At 41.9% G+C, this 18,918-nt stretch overlaps 1 protein-coding gene across 2 annotated transcripts in view; it reads right to left on the bottom strand.

Annotated features, from left to right (window-relative positions):
• GREM2 (gremlin 2, DAN family BMP antagonist) overlaps positions 1–4,248 on the bottom strand; it is a 38,739-nt gene extending 34,491 nt beyond the window's left edge. Inside the window, exons 1-2 of one of the 2 annotated variants that reach the window (XR_002437548.1) lie at positions 4,018–4,248; positions 286–356 (exon numbers count right to left, since the gene is read on the bottom strand). The gene's annotated coding sequence lies outside the window, so the exon portion shown is untranslated. The remainder of the gene's footprint in view (positions 1–285; positions 357–4,017) is intronic. The other variant, XM_021393062.1, reaches the window with a different exon arrangement.

Raw genomic sequence — 18,918 nt, 5'->3', positions numbered from 1 at the left:
ATGGAAAATGAATGTGAAAAGTAGATGCTGTGAGGTATCTTTTTGACAAAGTCAGGTTACAGGTCAGATTTCCATGACTGTATCACATGGGATACTCAAAGATAGGTTGCCCTGTGTTTTCATGATCTGGAGCAAGACAGATTTCTGTGGTCTGTTCCCCTTTCTGAAGCAGGCTTCAAAAATCTTCTTAAAACAAACAAACAAAGGGTAATAAAAGGCTTAATGCACTGAGAACGAGAACTACCATGTTTTCAAAGCGGCATACCCATAACCTAGGTAACTCACCTTAAAAGTCAGTCTGCACTTCATTCCACAAAGCAGCTATGTATTGGAATTGAGTATGGAGTAGACAACCCCTAGTAATAAAAATATAGTCATCCAGAAAGGAAAAAATATCTTGTTTTTCAATTCATTTCACTGTGAATAGCACAACTTTCTGAAAGCGCATTTTGAACAGTCTCACTGATGCAGAACAAGGCAAGTATATACAGCATTCATGCTATCCACATACAACCCTATGACCTACATTATGAACCCTGTGAACACCGTGAGCATGAAACTGAAGTGTGAATAAGAATGATTTTTGCAGCAATGACAATGATCTTGCATCCCCCTGCAGGGAACTGCTTTACCAGTGGGGGTTGTACTCGACAATCCCCAGAGGTCCCTTTGAATCCCCATGGCTCTGTGATTCCGCTACTAAGCAAAAAATTATCTGAGCCCCTAAAGGCTCTAGTAATGTATTTTCTATCCAGAAATGCTTTCATACAAAAGATAATGGTTTATAATTTAATAGTATATATATCCTTTTTTCCTATTTAACATAATTTTCACAAAAGTAGCAAGGTAAAGAGGAACAAGAGAGTGCAGTCACCCCAATCACCAACCAGAGAAATGTTTTCAGCTTGGAAGTGAGAAATGCACGCAAAAATGTTTTAGAATTTTTTAATCAGCAGATGTTTCTAAACCTCTGTCCGGGCAGCCCGCACTCCCACCTGCCCGGGCTGCAGGGCCAGGCCAGGCCTCTGGCTGCGCTGGGATGCAGCAGGCGTCCCTGGGGTGCTATGGGAAGCATGGTCAGCTGGCATGCTGCACCCACGGCACGCAGAGCAGCAGTGCTACGCCACAGTTTTTAAGTTTCGAGCCAGTATTTTTCACCACTCCCAGATGACATGAGGAACATAAACACAGCCTTGTGAACCGTCACACACACCAGGGCTACAGCCAACACGGGCAAACAAGCGCAGAGGAGCTTTGGTTGTCCTTTTTAAGCACAACGGCTGTGCTCGCATTCAGCAGGCAAGCTCGAGCCTGCGTTATCCAAAGTTCTCACTCTAAAAGTAGTCTGCAATCACATACCAGACTGTTACAAAACAAAACTAAACCAAAACACCTCTCTGTCTGCGGAGATCTCAATGTGTACAGGCACAACCAGGGCTGCACAGCTGGCTGCAGGGCTGTGCTCTCCTGGGCCAGAGCAGCCCCTCAAAAACACATCCGCAGCAGCGGTGCGAGGAGCAGGGAACCGTCAACGCCCTGGAAGGATGCGTAGTGCCTGCTTCAAACTGGGCTGTGCACCAGCACTGCGTGCTGCAAATCAAATGCATCTATGTTAGCAACCAGATTGGACCAACAGGAACACATGGAGCAAAACAAGTGTGGGAAACTTAGTACCAATGTGAAATGCGTTTTGTAGGGTTTTACTTCAGGCTAGCACTGGTCTGGTCCCACGGACTGAATTTGCAACAGTGACTCAAGACTCGAGCACATCTTCCAGTTTAGATTCATCCTAAAGGAATCCAGCTGTCCCACCATGAGGTATATGGAGATGGACAGTAAGTGGGAACAACTGGGAGATTGGCGTCAAAGAGCCCTCCTGATAGGAACCACAACCCTAATATAAACGCACAGCCACACCCATCAGCATCTGGGAGAGTGAAGGGAAAGAACTCAGCATGCAGGGCTTGAAGAGGCTCTTCGGGTGTCACGAAATCTGCACAGTGACTTCAGCTGCTCAGCTTCACTGTTCTACACGTAGCACTGCTAAATTTACATTGAAACTGTTCTAACGCAAGCATCAGAAGCTGGTACACTGGGATTTGCCAGTTACCAAGTTTATCAAGAAAATCACAGCAGGACAAAGCTATTTATTATAAAAGGGAGTGACCTGCGTCTCCTTGATTTACACTCACGCAAGCATGGATGAACGATGACCGAAACACAGTTTTGGTCTGTTTCCAACTGACAGGGTATACCTGCATAGTTCAGCTGGCAATTCAGACTGTATTTTGCCATCACCCGATACTATGGGAAGAAACAAAATTCCCCTCAGGTTAATTCTTCACTTTCCCATGCCTTTGCTCTATTCCACACTGTAGGAATGTTTTGTGAAGCACAGTCTATTTGAAAAACAAACAAAAAGCAAATAGATCAGCTAGACCAGCTGCTCAACATCCAGAGTTAGAGGTGCTCATTTTGGGGCCACCCTTCCAGAGCCCTTCTGATGCTGCTCACCGACCTCAAGCCACTCCTGCCCCTGCCCAGAGGCTGAGCGGCCCTCACTGCTATGGGCACACTTCCTCCCAGCACGGAGCTCTGCGTGCGCACAAGAGGTGCAGAAGGCAAAATGCTGCAGCCGCCAGATTGTCCCTCCTTCTACAACACATTGAGCAAACAGGTCCGCCCTCTGCAGCTTTACAGTGATCACACACAGCTCTTCAGATTTAGGACTTCACTTCTTGGATGATGGCAGCGCATGCAGGCTGCACGAGAAAAGCGAGGAGAGGTCCCTTGCCTAGAGCCTGGACACTGAGACAGAACACTGATTCTTGGCAGAAACCACGCTGCTGTTGCCTGTCTCTATTACCTTATTTTGTCAAGGCTCTGCCTTCCAGTCCTAGAATATTACCATTCCTCCTTAGCATTCAGAAAGGCCAGCCTGAAAGTTATGGACCAAACTTAGCAAGTGAAGCATCTACATCAAATAATCTCAGGCACGTATTTCAGGTGACACACATTGCATGGAGTTCCCACAACAAACGCATCCACTGAAGAGCAATGTCTGCATTGCATCTGTGCTGGTGGGCAGCAGCGACTCTGCACTCACACTCATTTCCTTCTGCTTTAGCACAAAGCAGCCTAGAAGCGGCCTGAACACCACCACCACCCAGGGCTGTGGGCGGGCAACTCCTGCACCTGTTGCCTGGGGACTCCTGCAGGATCCTGGCCTGGGGTTGTCCTTGGGGACTCACTGATGATGCCCATCCGATGGCACTCACTGAGCTCTCATCCAGTTCATTTCATCTCTTTTGCAAAAGGAGAAGTTGAACTTGTTATGGGCCGCTAATTTCGTCCTCAAAAATCCACCAAAAGTTATATAACCCCTTTCACAATAGCGTGCTAAAAATAAGAGCCGTTCAGCCAAATGCCAGTGCACTTTTTTTATAGGACCTGTGACTCCAATTCTGCAAGACCTGCAAGAGCGCCTATTTCCTTAGCTCTTGCAACAAGTCAAGCATAGTATGATAATAATCGTCATTTATGGGATGAAAAAGCGGCTGTACATACACCCTCCCATGTATTTCCAACTCCTGACTTAAAGCAACGCTGGATCAAGTCCCTCGTGGGGTTTCATAATCGCAAACCATCATTAACCCAAAGCAAAGAAAGAAAGGTACAAAGGGGCACAGCTCTCCCGCACGCATTGCCGCCCTCCCGGCCCGGGGGGCTCCAGCCCTGCAGGTACCTGGGGCAGCCGCGGGAGCCGCCTCTTGGGGAGCTGTGCGCGGAGCCGCCCCGCGGGCGGGCAGCTCCCTCCGGGACGCGGCGCTCCCACTGCCGCTGCCGCCGCCGCGAGGGGACGCGCAGGGACGGGGCTGCGGGGCGGCCCCGCGCTGTCAGCTCCCGGAGTCGCGCTCCGCCCGCCCGTCCGCAGCGCGCCCCGCGCCCTGCCCTACTGTCGGGGCACGGAGAGGAGGGGAGGAGGGAAGCCAGCGGCCGCCGCCGGCCGCCCCGTACCTGCGGTGAGGCGAGGAAGGGTCCGCAGCGCGCTCCGTACTGCCGGCTATAGGTCCAAAGGCGGAGTGGAGCGGGGTCGCGGTCCTCGCCCGCTGGCGCTGCCGCTGGCGGTGGTGCGAAGCCCTCGCTCGCTGCAGATGCCCATAGGCGCCCGGTGGGAGAGCGCGGTGCCGGGAGACAGCGAGGCGGCTCGGCCGGGTCCCGGCTGCAGAAGGGAGCTCGGCACTGACTCCTCTCAGCCACTGCCCGAGAAGAGGATCAAGCCCCAGCTTTCGATTGGCTCCGGTGGCCAAACAGCTCGCACCAGCCTCCTACCCGCCCGCCGCCCGCCTCCCCGCGCCGCAGCCGCACACGCTCCGCTCTCGCCGCTCCTCTCCCGCTGGCAGCCGCAGCCCCGGCCTTCTCACCCCCTTCGCTCCAACAGGACCCCCGGTCCCGGGGCTCACGTTCACGCGAGGACGTTCTCGCGTCCTGGTTCCGACGGAAAACACTCGTTCCCTTCACATCTCCCTCCGTTGGCTGAAGGACATGAAGCTTTAAGCGTTTGTGACACTCTGTGTCACGCTCAATATTCAGCCACGTTTGTTCTCAGAACGTTTTCTCAAATATCCCTGGCCGTCAAATTAAAAGCATGCAAAGCCTGATCACCTGAGGGCTGAACCGGAGATAGGACAAAGCATTCTTTGCCTCAGTTCAGTTTGCTTTTCTTACGCTGTTTGGGTTCCTTGCCCTTTCTTGGTTAAACCCATGTCAACTCACGGCGTGCACAGCAAATAGAACCAGGATGCTCAGCCTCCTCTTCCCGCATCTATGGTTATTAAATCACAGCGACTCTGACTGTCGTTCTCAGTCCATCTGTGCTGCTGGTGTTCCATTTGCTTGGGATGACTCCAGTATCCTCTGAGAAAGGAGTTTCTCTCCCGCAGACATAGTGCTGTGTGAAGGCAAATCTCAGACCTGCCTTCTGGGGGAAACGGCAGCCCCTTGGCTGCAGCGTGACCCTCTGTTCAAACAAGAATACAGGGATAAATGGGCCCTTTGGGTTTTCTCAGCACAGGAAGATGTTGTAATCTTTCCAGTAAACATGTTGGCAAAATTGCTTATTAAAAATCAGGGAGAACAAAATGATCAGTTGTAACAGATGTGCTCATAATTAATGTAATGACCTGCATCTGAGAGACGCTGTTAAGTAGTGTTGGTACGTCAGGAGCCATCAAAAGTCAGCATTTATCCAAAGTTGGTGCTGTGGCATTTGAAACACAGTGAATGGAGTTGCTGAGTTACCTCTGCATCACAGCACGTTGTTGTTTTTTTCCATAAGGCTGGATGCTATTTCCCCCTCTCTAGAACGAGTGCATGTTTTTGCCTTTTTGAGGCATGCAGATCTAGTCAGCAAAATGTTTTTGTTTATTTTTTTTTCAGGCAAAAGTCAGAAAAATAAGAACGGAAATATTGAGAAATATAGGAAAACAAAGATATGTAGAAATATCCATACTTGGGGTATAGTCATTCCTTGTGTTACCAGCCTTGTTAGTGGAAACATCCCTCAGTGAATTCAGTGGACCTACACCTCTGGAACAGAAGAGTAACAAAACAATTTTTTAAAAAAAATCATGTTTCTTTATTATAATATATGCTTCCTTCACATATTTCCTATTTATTTTTTGCCTGAGATAAATCGCTGGCTTAGAGACCAAGCCACATATCTACCCATGGCCCAACAGGCTCAGCCCCAGCTGCCACCACAGCTCCCTGACCCCACCGACACCTCCACAGCAGGCACATTTCTTCCTGCATCTTCCTGACCCATTTTCCTGGCTTATTTTCCATTGGAATTTCCCAAGTCACAAAGTGGTTCCTGCTTTCACACTGTCGCTTTCCTAGGAAGAGTGCTGTATGTCTTCATACAGTTTTGTACTTCCAGAATTGCTGCTTCCCATCACCCGTTCTCAACATTGCATTTGTCTCCTTCTTTTTCAGTTCAGATTCCTTTGCAGCACTGATTAAGTTTCCCTCCAGTCTTGTTCAATTTAATAGCTTTTAACCTGTCTGTTTTATTTATGTCTGCTTAAGTGCTTATTTAATCTTTTCCTTTATAACTGTAATGACCTTCCACAGGTTACTATAATCCTAGAAGGTATGTGGGGAATTTAAAGATTTAAAAGTCGTTTGACTTCATAAATAATTTTTATTTTCTCATTATGTGCCTTATTTCTAAAATGGGGATTCTTCTATTACAATCAGTGTTTGTTTTTCACAAATATTCCTCCTGCATATCTTGTAGTAGGGCTCAGTGAGAAATTCTGTTCCAAAACAGCTTTATTTATTTTTTTATATATACATGCAATTTTGTTAATGGGAATTACAGGAGGTGTTGATCTGTCATAGGAAATACATAATGTGTTTGTTCTCTGCCATAATTTTATGCTGTAAGAAGTATTTTAGTTAGCGTGCAGGTTTTATTTTTATTTTTAAAGTGTTGATATTACTGCATCTTTCCTACAGCCTGATGTCTGTTGCATGCCCTCCTTAAACAAATTAACCAAACTTTTAACAGCCTCTGGCAATTACAGAGGCTGTTGAAGCATATACCTATTTTTATTCCATGTATTTCCAAATGGTTTTTTCCTTCTGATGTGGCCATTCTTCAGGAATGGCTATTATCCATATCTTTGGTCTCACACTGAGACAAAACACAAGCAACTTCTGTCCATCTCCCTCACAACAAGGACCTGAGCACCGTGATCTCTGCAGGAGCACCTGAAGAAATAGTAGCAGTGCCCCAGGGCTGCGAGAGTCCTGGGAGACCATAGAATCATAGAGTCATAGAATTGCTCCAGTTGGAAAAGACCTTCAAGATCATCAAGTCCAATGACAACCTAACCATACTACGCTAACTCTAACAACCCACCACTAAATCATGTCCAAACGGTTTTTAAACACATCCAGGGATGGTGACTCAACCACCTCCTTGGGGAGCCTGTTCCAGCGCTTAACAACTTGTTCCAGCGCTTCTTTCTGTAAAGAAGTTTTTCCTGATATCCAAGCTAAACCTTCCCTGGCCCAACTTGAGGCCATTTCCCCTTGTCCTGTCACCAGTGAGAAGAGACCAGCCCCACTCTCACTGCAATCACCTTTCAGGTATTTGAAGAGAGCAATGAGGTCTCCCCGCAGCCTCCTCTTCCCCAGACTAAAGAGCCCCAGTTCCTTTAGTCGCTTCTTGTAGGACATATTCTCCAAGCCCTTCACCAGCCTTGTTGCCCTTCTTTGGACCTGCTCCAGCACCTCAGTGTCCTTTCTGTACTGAGGTGCCCAAAACTGAGCACAGTACTCGAGGTGAGGCCTCACCAGGGCCGAGTACAGGGTCAGGATTACTTCCCTAGTCCTGCTCACCACACCATTCCTGATCCAAGCCAGGATGCCATTGGCCTTCTTGGCCACCTGGGCGCACTGCTGGCTCATATTCAGCTGACTGTCCATCAGTCAGGGGCAGCCCATCACACCCCAACCTCCCTCCTGTCCCCAGGTAAGGTTCCCAGTTTCTTGACATGGAAGAGAAGCCTGAGTGCTCTGTTAATGCCATTACACCTATTTCCCCTGCTTGTGTATTGACACACCTGCGCTGACTGGACAACCTTGTTATATGCTAGAGGTTCAGTACATGCCATCCTCTCTCAGGCCCTGCAGCCAAGCACCGTAGCCAGGAACTGGGAGATCAGGATCCTGGGAAGCCTGACTACCTGAGGTTGGCATGCTCTTGATTTGGGCACAGAAGGTGACCTCACTATCTGCTTTCATTGCCTTGTGTCTCATTTGGTTCTGTGCTGTTCCTGCTTCTTGACTAACCTGCTTTCTCTCTCTGTAAACTTAGCTCATCTTTGTCTAAGACTTCACCTTTTAGTGCAAGCTCTTTCATTTCCTGACCTTGCTCTTGATTTGCCCTTTGGTTCAAGGTAGCCTTGATTTCTCCATTTTCCTGAGTACACTTTCCATCTGGAACCTTGGGCTGGTCTGTCCTTGGTGATTTGACTCCTGATCTTGAGTTTCCTCAGGCTCAGTGACTGGTCCCACCCCAGCTACAGTCACCATATGTAAGTATTCCCACTTGTGGCTCCTTAACAGCACCCACTTATAACCACCTTACTAAATGGGAATGATATTGCATGATATCACAGTGCTGACGCAGAGAGTTTGGCTCATATCTTATCTGCGTGATAATTCGGTGCCTCTGTAAGAGATTGTAGCAGCAGTATTGGGTAAAGGTTTAGGAGAATCTGTGAGAGCATGTGAGAATGTCATGTCCCCTTAAGATAAATCACACTTGTCAAGATCTTCAACAGCTCAAACTGTTTTCATAGACAGTTAGGCACCTAAATGCCTTTGGACATAGTGCACCTGTTTTTTAATTTGGAGTTCTTTCTGACATTGTGGATTCAAGCCAGGAAAGCACTCTAAGCAGCAGTAATTTGGACTTTTTTTTTTCTGGTACTTGATCTCTGCTGTGAAAAACAACTCTAAAATACATCTCTAGCTGAGTCAGGGCAGCATCCCATCACTGGACACGAGTAAACACTTCACCCAACCACCACTAATGAAATTCCTTAAAATGAATAAAACTGTTTCTGTCAAAAATTTGTTTTTCACAGCAAACATGAATGAAACTTTCACAGTTTAGCCTGACTCCAGCTTCAAACAAAAATTACTCTGTGTACTTGGGAGAAAAAGAAAGAGCTAACACATTTCTCTACCTTTATCTTCTTCCACTTCATTCCCAGTAAAATTTCATTTGAGCCAAGTTCCATCCAGATGCCCAGAGTCCACCTCTCTGCTCCAGAAACTTGTACTTTAGATAGCACACCTCTGGCTGCTCTTCAGAGGCTCACATGTCCAGTTTACCAAATAATAATAATTTTTAAAAAGAGTCCTAGCAGAGGCCTGAAAGAAATAAAATTTTCCTTGACTAGAATTTTTTCCAGCATGGGGCTGATTTCTACTTACCTCAGTGAAGGCTTAATGATACATGCTGCCAAATTGTTTTTGGGAAGGTCATGGTAAGAAAAGGAGTAACTAGTAAAGAACAGAAAAAAATTTGAGAGAATGAAGGGTTGTGGGATGTTAATGCTGACACTCCCTTTTTAGACAGAATGGGTCTGTAAACATTCACTGTCCATTTCCTTTAAATATGCACAAGGTAGACCAAAATATACTTCTCATCACTAATTTTAAAGCTGTGATTTCTTAAGTCATGAGCAATTTACAAAACCCTTCAGGTCTCAGAAAGAGTCTGAGAGCCCTGAGCCACCCACAACCCTTTGAAAATTTCTCAGTGATCTCACGTGTCCGAGCATTACAAGTGGATGGACTTATATTTTCTGTCTCACAGTCTAAGACCTAGATCTGGATTTTTGCTTGGATTTACCTTCAGTGTCATTCCTCACCTCCAGACTAACCTTAGACACTCTTTTTTTAACCTGTTTTGATGATGCTCTTATCATTTAAGAGAAGACAATCCTGCCTCAGTCCAAGAGGAGGTGAATGAATGAGGGGGCTTGTTCACTGCACCTCTGTTTTCTCTAATTGGATGGAGAGAATGTCAAGCCAAGGAAGAGAGACAAGCAGCAGAGCACAGAAATCTATTTGGGATGAGTTCTCTTCCTTCTTCACTGTCATAAGAGGCTGTGGGGACATCTGGATTTCTGGGAACATCACTAAATAGGACCAGATAACCTCAAAATATTAGATCCAGACCAGCTCTGTCATGTATGATTCTCTTGCTGTATAACGACTAATAAAGGCAGTATGTGTGGAACCAGGAAGGCAGCCAATATAGTTTCTTCCAAGAACTGTGAGTAATTAACTGGGTCCCTGCTTAATTTCTTTCATGAAAATGTGTTGAGTGAGATTCTTACAAGTGGTGCTCTGTGTGTGATGTCTCCCTCTACTCCTAAATAGAACAAGTTCACGCAATTAGAAAGGAAGGAAAAGTAAAATAATGAAGCTTAAAAATCTTGGGGGTATTTTTTCTAGAGATGCATCAGCTTGCATTTCCTTGTTACTCCTTAGTTCTTAATCTCCTGGTGGTTTTCCTCTCAAAACTTGTTCTATAATCCATATATATATATACTGAATCCTTGTAAAACATGCTCCAGTGTCTTGCTTTAGTCTGAGGTGTTTCAGTTTTCAGTGTTTCAGAGGAAAAATTCTGTGAAACTTCCCTAAGATGGAAGAAACGTTGTTAGTTGCAGCATGTCCCATAGGAGGAAAAAAATCACCCAAGGTGCCATGTTGTCCTTTGTGAATCTCCCATCATAGCAAGGAAGAAGAAGAAAAGACAGTTGTTAGCCTGACTTGCTACACATCACTGTTGTGCCTCATTAAGAAAGCTTGAGTTCTTTCGCTCTGTGTACTTATGGCTTTCCCCTGTTACTGCTCTGGAGGAAGACCTAGCTATCCACTACTGAGAGCCTGTCTCCTTCAAACTTGAACATTTTTTTCTTGCTACTACAGAGTTAGCAGGCTGTGGGAGATGTTTGAGTTGCACAAAGCAAACTGAGCTTCCCCCTCTCGCACCAAAAGCAGCAAAGGATCCTCCAAACAAACAAATTGAGTGATGGATTGCTCATTCTGACAGCAGGGCAGATTTTAAGTGACAAGAATCCTGTGAGGGATATGTTCAGTACGGAGTACATATGACAGCAATTTAATACGTACAGCACACAAGGGAAAAGTATATTAATATCACATGGTGAAATAGTGTTAGATATTTTAATTAAACTGAAATTTATCTCACTTTGATAATGAATGATAGTAGGAAGTACACAAATATTTTGCTGAAATCATTGGTTTAAACAACAGGATAGTAACTTCTTTCAACATTTCAAACATATTATGAACACATCAGCTAAAAGTTATGCAGAAATAATATTAAGTTGCTACTGGAGGAGGTAATGAAGTGACAGGGCACAGAATATCCTATAGCATAACATTTGCCACATATTATTGTCTCTGAAATTCCAGTCTTTAGGACGCCTCTTCAACATAACGTCCAGTCTACATCCCCTTACACTTTTTTTTAATAAGCTTTTTTTTTCATAATCCTAAGAAATAAATAGATGTGATCAGCGCCCAGGAAAACCAAATGACAGCAAAATTTATATCACTGTGAAAACATTCACACGTATTCCATGAACTAGAAAGGGACCAAGATTTGGCCAAAACAAGTTGAATCTCTGATTTGTTGGGAATCTAGGAATATTTCTGCTTTTTTTTTTTTTTCTCAAGTGAAATGTACCAGTTTGAATAGCACCAACTTGTTTTTATTGCGTAATTTGACTCTGTGGATTGAGTTATTTTTGCCAAGTTTTGTCAATCTGCCTGGCCTGTTTTGAGCAATTTACACACAGTTAATACATCATTCATCAACTCCTTGTAAATGATAGTATTTTTTTTCCTTCTTTCTGCTCCTAATGTCACATATTATTGTCTGCCCAGTTCTAACTGAAATATCCAGCTAAAGTTTGAGATATCCGTGTATTAAGAATAGCATTTTGTTTCTTTGTCCTTCCATTTCTTCTTTTTTTTTTTAACTCGTTTCCAGTTAATAATACATCTTTCTTAGATGTGTGTTTGATTCTTTTACATATCAAAATAATACCGAATACTGAGTGTTGTTCAAAGAAAATCACTTATTTTCTGTACATTGTAAGAAAAACAAAGAAAAAAGATATTTCTTTTCTTCTTTTTGGAGATGCTAGAAATTTTTTGAATTTGAGCTGACTACGTATATCCTTTTCTACAAAGTTACAAATATAAGGTTCAAATTGGTAAGCGAGCAGAACTATCAAAGCAGAGCAAATCTTCCATCTGAAAACTCTGTCGCTTTTCCCATCCTGTTAGAGAAATCCCTCTGTAATTTGAATTAAAGCAATTAATTTTAAGAGCAAAGCATGCCATCTTCCCACTAAGTGCAAGGGATCTGGATGGAGTGTAGGAACAGCAGGAGCCTGGTCAGAGGCTGTGATTCCTCTGCTCATTCCTCTACACTTACATAACTAGCTTGCTGCCTCAGAGGAGTCTGACCTGCATCCCCTCTCAAAAAGCAACTATATATTCATATATATATTCCTTTGAGTACTGGAAGAGATTGCCCAGAGGAGAATTCTCTGTCCTTGGAGGTCTTGAAAAGCCACCTGGACATGGTCATGTGCAGCCTGCTCTGGGTGGCCCTGCTTGAACAGGGGTTGGGCCAGATAGCCTCCAGAAGTCCCTGCCAACCTTAACGGTTCTGTGACTCTGTGATTTTGTGAATATATGAGCAAAATATTTAGGGACTTCCTCAGTGATGGAGTGGAATTATTGACAGAGCACTGAACATCAAAAAGTGGGGTGTTCCAGGTAGATAGAAAATAGTTTATGGATAATAAGTTGTTCTACTGATTCACATAAAAGCATAATGAATGTGCAATCCTAAGTGTATCAGCAATTCCATTTTCATATCAATAATACATAAAATATATTTTAATTCATGTTAAATTATGCAGGGACAAGAAGGGAATCAACCATAAAGAATATAAATCAATGGGTGCGGTGTAGGAACATTTATTATTTTTGCAGGGTTTGTAGGTGTTACAAATGCTTGACGGTAGAATTGGAAAAGTATCATCCTTTCTACAAGGGACTGAAATATATATATATTTTTATATATATATATATTTTACAACCAGGCATTTGTAAGATCTCCAACTCCAAAATATTTGAGGATCTTCAACAAGTTAAAAATGGCATTATTAATGGACATATTTCTCTCTTTTTTATAATCATGCTACCTAGGATCTGATAATTCACCTATCTAGATAAGACAATAAGCCTGGGTCAAAATAGTGAAAAATTTGCACGTCAGAGAAAGAAGATAAGACTACTAAAATTATGCTAGAAACAGGAAGACAAGACTCCCATCTTTCTTCTAGTCCTCAATCTATTTTTCCTTTTTTCTTCTTTTTTCTGCAGCTTAATCTGCATTTTCCTAGATCTACCTTGAGTCTTCTTGTTGAGAACAGATGTTTGCAATGGAGTTAGAGAACTACAAAAAAAAAAAAAAACAACCCACCACATTTCTGAATATATAAGCATACTTCAGGTTTGCTTCCAATGCCGTCTTTATCTCCTTAAATGTTATATTAGAAGGCAGGCTTAACTATTCTCTCTAACTGTTTAATTGTCTCTAGCCATTAGGAAATTCAGAAGCCAGGTTTTTGGGCTTAGTGTTTGGAGATAAGAGTTACAATTACAGCAGTTCCTGAGGTGCTGTGGGTAAGCCATGATGGACATATTTATTTAGGTAATGAAGTACTGTGTACATGAAGCACTACATTCAATGGAGATATGTGCTGCAGAACTTCATAGTGCAGCTTCAGCAAGGTGACTTGCACATACGCCTCCTCATTTTTCCAGATAATACAGTTTTATAAATCTAGGGGGTGTTGGAAAGGAATATTTTGGAACTGGAGTAGTCAGCACAGGAGGAAAACAGGCATGAGGAAAAATCTGAGAAAGCTCTGGAGATAGAAGGATTTGACAATTAAAAAACTTACACTTAGAGAGGAGATGGAGAAGCAATAAGTAGAAAGTTCAACATACTACCAGGAAAAATGATGTGAAATAGAAGGGGTTATTGTAAATGCTAATGTATCTTGCCGTTTGCCTCTGAATTTTCATTGTATTGGTGCAAAGTACTTGGAGAGTGTTTTTAGTACTTTAAATAATTTTAGTCTTGCTAACATACTTTCGCATATTCGTTTCCCAGTTAAGCAATTAAATTTTATTCAAGCCAACTCCTGTGAATGCTAAACTTCCATTTGAATATGCCATTATTTGTGTTGGATGTGTTAGACCATTAATCCACCCAGCATAAGCAATACCATGTAACCATTGCAATTGGAAGATAAAATAAATAAATAATATTTACAGTAAGTTTTTATCTGGAGATAACAACATAGACAGTCTAATGGCTTAAAATATTGACCAAATCTGATGAATTTATGATTTGCTAATGGGTATCGAATAAGTATGGAAAGAAAGAGTCCTAGAGTAAATTTTTTCTGTAACAGTTTTTTTTTCAGCATAATCTCTTCTCCAAGTCTTTGGACATATGCATTAACACATTAATTTCATGAATTTGGATGATAAATCAAGTCTCTTCTACAAGAAAAATAAATAAATTAGAAGCATTTTAGTTATCCATCTATAAGAACCTAAGAATGTAGTTTAAAATGATCAGTTGTCAGAATTGGCTCAGCTTGTCTCAGGTTTTCTTTCAGTATGAGATTATTGTCCAACATTCATGTATTTACGCAAAAAGAAAAGGCATGAGGCATATGGCTTGAAATTAAGTACCTCACTTATGGCTGGTTTGGAGCTTGACAAAGCCCAAGGGGAATCTTACTAATTCCGGCCTCAAATCCATAGTTCTGGTTAAGCAGAGGATGGTCTTTTTTACAAAATAAAACAGTCTAGATTCAAAACATGGAAGTGATAGAGAAGCTAACGTGTCACTCCCTGCCTATGTAATTCAGGAAACAACTTTCTGATACTGGATCTTGTTATGCCTTTGTCTGCTGGATTAAAGAGTTCTCAAAGCATTCCTGAAGCAGTTTCCTGAATTCTTTCCAATTTTTCAAAATCCTTTTGAAGGTGTGGATACCAGGACTGGGCACAATATTCCAGCTGACAGTTGAGTTTTATTACCTTGAAATAAGGATTAACTAACTGGTAAGTCAAAACTACGTAACTTGGTGTAGTGACATTTCACCCTTAGCAACCTGGGTTTTAATTTGTGTTTAGTCAGCGATGGAAATTGTTTTGCTAATCTTATCCTAGCCCCTTCTGACGTTTTTCCATATCAAAAAAATATCACTTACATTGGCATAATTTTCTTTCTCAACTAAGAACAGGCCCAGCACTTGTGTGGCTGAATAATGGATTAGAACAGCAAGGACGCAAGTGTGAGGTAAACTGACAGAGCTGTGTCTGCCTCTGGCACACACTATCAGCTCCTGTGCTCCCAGACACAAACATGTCCCGAACAAATGCTGTGTTTACATGAGTCACAGCAGCTCACTTTCCTCTGCTCCGACCTCAGGCACAGCCAGCACAGAGCTTAGCAGGATACTTTCTCGCTTTTGCTTAGTGGCCCTGCTTGAAAAATGGAGAAGGAAACAATTTTCTTTGCAGCCCTTAGAATGAAATGATATTTCACAGCTGCAAATTTATATAATGACTCGAAGCTCACAGGCTGAGGAACAGGAAGTAACCCAAGTTTAAAACCACTTTTGCACTGTAGAATATTTCCAAATGATATGTAATAGAGAGAGCAAGATGTTTCCAAACGCTTTTTCTTCAGTAAGTTAAAGAAAATTCTGATCAGATACAAAATACATAGGCAGTGATGTCTTCCAGACTATGAAGAGACTGAAGGGTAGGCCAGAAAGGAAAGAGACACAAAGAAACCTGATGTTGCAATAAATGTAGTTCAGGCAAATTAGTATAAAACAGTTGTATCAATAGGGGGTTTTAGATAGACTTATTAATATTTATGTACACATACATAAGCATATGCATAATTATTTTCCTGTTAAACAGCTTTTTAGTTAACATAAAAACATTTTTTTCACTAGCTATTAAAGCTCAGAAATAGCTGTTGGCATTCCTGTGACCTAACACTAGCAAAATTACAAAAATTAGTCCAAGTTAATCATCTAGGACTCATTTTATGATTGGCAGAGTGAGAAAATATCACTAAGGAGTCATTTGTGCCTTACACATCTTACATAGTCTTACACATCTCCAGAAGAAATGATTTGCCCTACAAAAGTTCTCTCTCTTTATTAAGTATCAAAAAAGCTAGGGAAGTCATTTCTATTTCATGCCTAACTTTTAGAAAACTGAGGTTGAGAAGTTGTGAAGGAAACTCCACCCATTCAAATTAGAAACTTACATGTAAATTAATGGCTACACGCAAACTGTTTAGTCAAAGAAACAAATGATTATCACCCCCTTTGGGGTACATTTTTAATACAGCATTTTAATACATTTTAATACAACAATAATACATTTGTGAAGTAAATTCAGTGAGACGTTGTTAGAAGACGTGTATGAGAGTTGATATCTGTTTATTGTAAGAGCTACTGAAATGAATACCTGATTTTCAAAAGATGTGATACTAAATCAATATTCTAAAAAGGATGTGAAGGAGTAGTTAAGAAAATTATTAATGTGTTGTTGGAGAAGGGTAAATAAACTATTTCCTTTTTATGTCAAAAAATACCATAGCATGTAGGATAGTCTAATCAAACTCTTGTCTGGAAAGTTATGATAAGCCAGCTCCATCCATTTTACAGTTTCAGTACTACTGAGGAGTTTAAGCCCTTTGCTAGCAGAAGACTTGTGTCTCGCCTAAATACCCTGGAAACTCTGGCATGGCACTGTTGAACTGAATAAACTACAAGAATTAGTCAGAAATAAAGGCTCATGTTAGGCCTGGGTAAGTTGTTTTGGCAGAATACAACAGTGGAAGAGAAGGGGAAAAAGAACAGTTCCAATGCCAAAGGTCCAACCTGGATATTTCCACCACTGTTCCACTAAAGAAAGAGCTGGTATGATGGAAGCTGTTGCTATTCTGGTCTGGAAGCAGCATTACTGGGCCCATTTTCCCTGTCCTCCTAGGAGGAGGAGTAGCAAGTCTGAGCATTCTCAGCTTTTCATTCCATGTATGTTCCTTTCCAATCTACCTCTCCTGACCACAACAGGAATGGTCTGGCTCTCACCCATGGGTGGCAAAATTCAGGTTTTCTTGCACAACCAAGACTTCATGAGTTATCTCTGATCATTAAATCTCAATATCCTTGAACTGTGTAGACACAACATGGAGAGCCAAGCATTTAGCATGAAGAACTGTGCAGAAGTTGAAATATTCTTGCATGTAAATATATTGTTTTTATTTCAAATTGATGTAGTCTACACTGAGCTTGCAATGCTTCTTGCAGTCCAGGAGAGCTGTAATTTCCAGAAATCATTTTTAAAATCCTCAATGAAATGATGTTTTGAGAGAAAAGATCAATTGGTATAATATAAATTTATCATTTCTTGCTTTTCTATAAATGGCAATTTCATTGCTTTTACTCAAAACAAAAACAAAAAAGAAATATTAACAGAACATTTTAAACATCATTTTGTTTCAAAGTTTTTATTTTCTCCTAAGTCCATTTAAAGCTTCCTGGAGAAAATACAAGATTGTTCTTCAAGCAGAAACATTCCTCAACAACATTGTGTTTTAAAAAGTTCTTGATGAGATGTATTTGGACTTCTGACCAGCTATTCCCTTAAATCATCTCATCACTGAGCAGAGTAAAAAGAAGCCTCACGTGGTGGAAAAAAATAACATTCAAACAGCCTCATCTGGAAGAGTACTAGCGGTAGCAGAGAACTGCAAGGCATTCATTTTGTTTGCAGATCTTCCAAGATTGTGAAGTAGAAATGGTTCCTACTTCAGAAGAAATAATGGTAAAAATGAACTTATAATTCTGATCGAAGGAAGAGTGTGAATTTCTTACTTTCTTGTCAACGGCAGTAGGAGATAGGGGTTTTCAGATTTGAAATAGTAACAGGTTAATGAACTGATCAGTACAGTTCATAAAGCAACTTTGGGCTTTCAGAGATTTCAAGGGCTTCATATGTACGCAGAATTGTAACAACTACGAAAACAACAGGGCATCAAACTTTATGTTTATATACTTACCATTCAAACTGCACTGTGTTTTTCAAAATACATATCCACGTGCAGTAGATTCCCAGAAGCCATGGCTGTTATCTTACTGTCAGCTGCCATTTCAGGCAATAGTAAAATTCCCTAGTTGGAAACAGAACTAGGGCAATGTTAAACACAGCTGGGAATATCACCCGTGCTGTGAAAACATTATAAGCATTCTAAGTGATCACTTGCACCACTTCAAGTGGAAATATTTAGTGATTTCCCCACATATTATTGGTATGTAATTAGCTGGACAGTAGATAGGACATCAGATGTCTGCCAGAAGTGTGAGAAGCATGTTAACAAAGCAGAAGAGAAAAAAGGAAGATAGACTGCCAATAAACTCTTTCAAGGATCTCGGCACCATCAAGTATTAGTGATCTGCCTTGTGCCTAAAGAGGGATCTTATATACCCATATATGCACAGCATAGAGACCCTCTCCGTGGTTTAGACTCCTTATCTACTCATAAGAAATAGGTGTTGGAAGACAAACAAGGTAAGCAGTCTTGTAAGAATTCATCTTTAGTTCTTCAACATACATACTGGAAGTCCATGTGCCACAAACCTGCTCAGTGAAACCTAGTTATGAACCAAACAAGACTCTTTCACTTCATCTGGAGGCAGACAGGCCTGGTTTTCAGCTTAACCAAGTGAAAAATGGCTTCAAATTTTGATCAAAATGTTTTGATAGAAAATTAATATAGGAAATGGATGCATTTCCATCACAAGACTATTAAGTCTCCAGTTTTGGCTTTGCTCCATCTAGTGGTAATCAAGCAGAAATTCTCTTTACTCCATTCACTCAGAAGTAGCAAAGTGTGCACTATAACTAAAAGTCTGTGTTTGATGTGCTTGGCATTGTTTGGGCATGTTTGTAGTTAGTGAAGCGCAAAAGAAGTCAGTGAATTGGCTTTGATGTGTTCACTGCTGGCAATGTGTTTCTCATTAGGCCACACTATCCTGTGTAATGAAGGCCCGTGCAGGAAGCATCAGAAAGGCAGAAGGAGACCGTGTCTGATGCAGATGGAAGGAAAAGTCCACTGCATACATGTAAACAAGGGGTGCAATGTTAGCAGGTTTTGAGAGAAAGGCATTC

Source organism: Numida meleagris, chromosome 3 (assembly GCF_002078875.1).
Source record: "Numida meleagris isolate 19003 breed g44 Domestic line chromosome 3, NumMel1.0, whole genome shotgun sequence".
NCBI classification, from domain to species: Eukaryota; Metazoa; Chordata; class Aves; order Galliformes; family Numididae; genus Numida; species Numida meleagris.
This window is presented reverse-complemented; position numbering and strand designations above follow the sequence as displayed.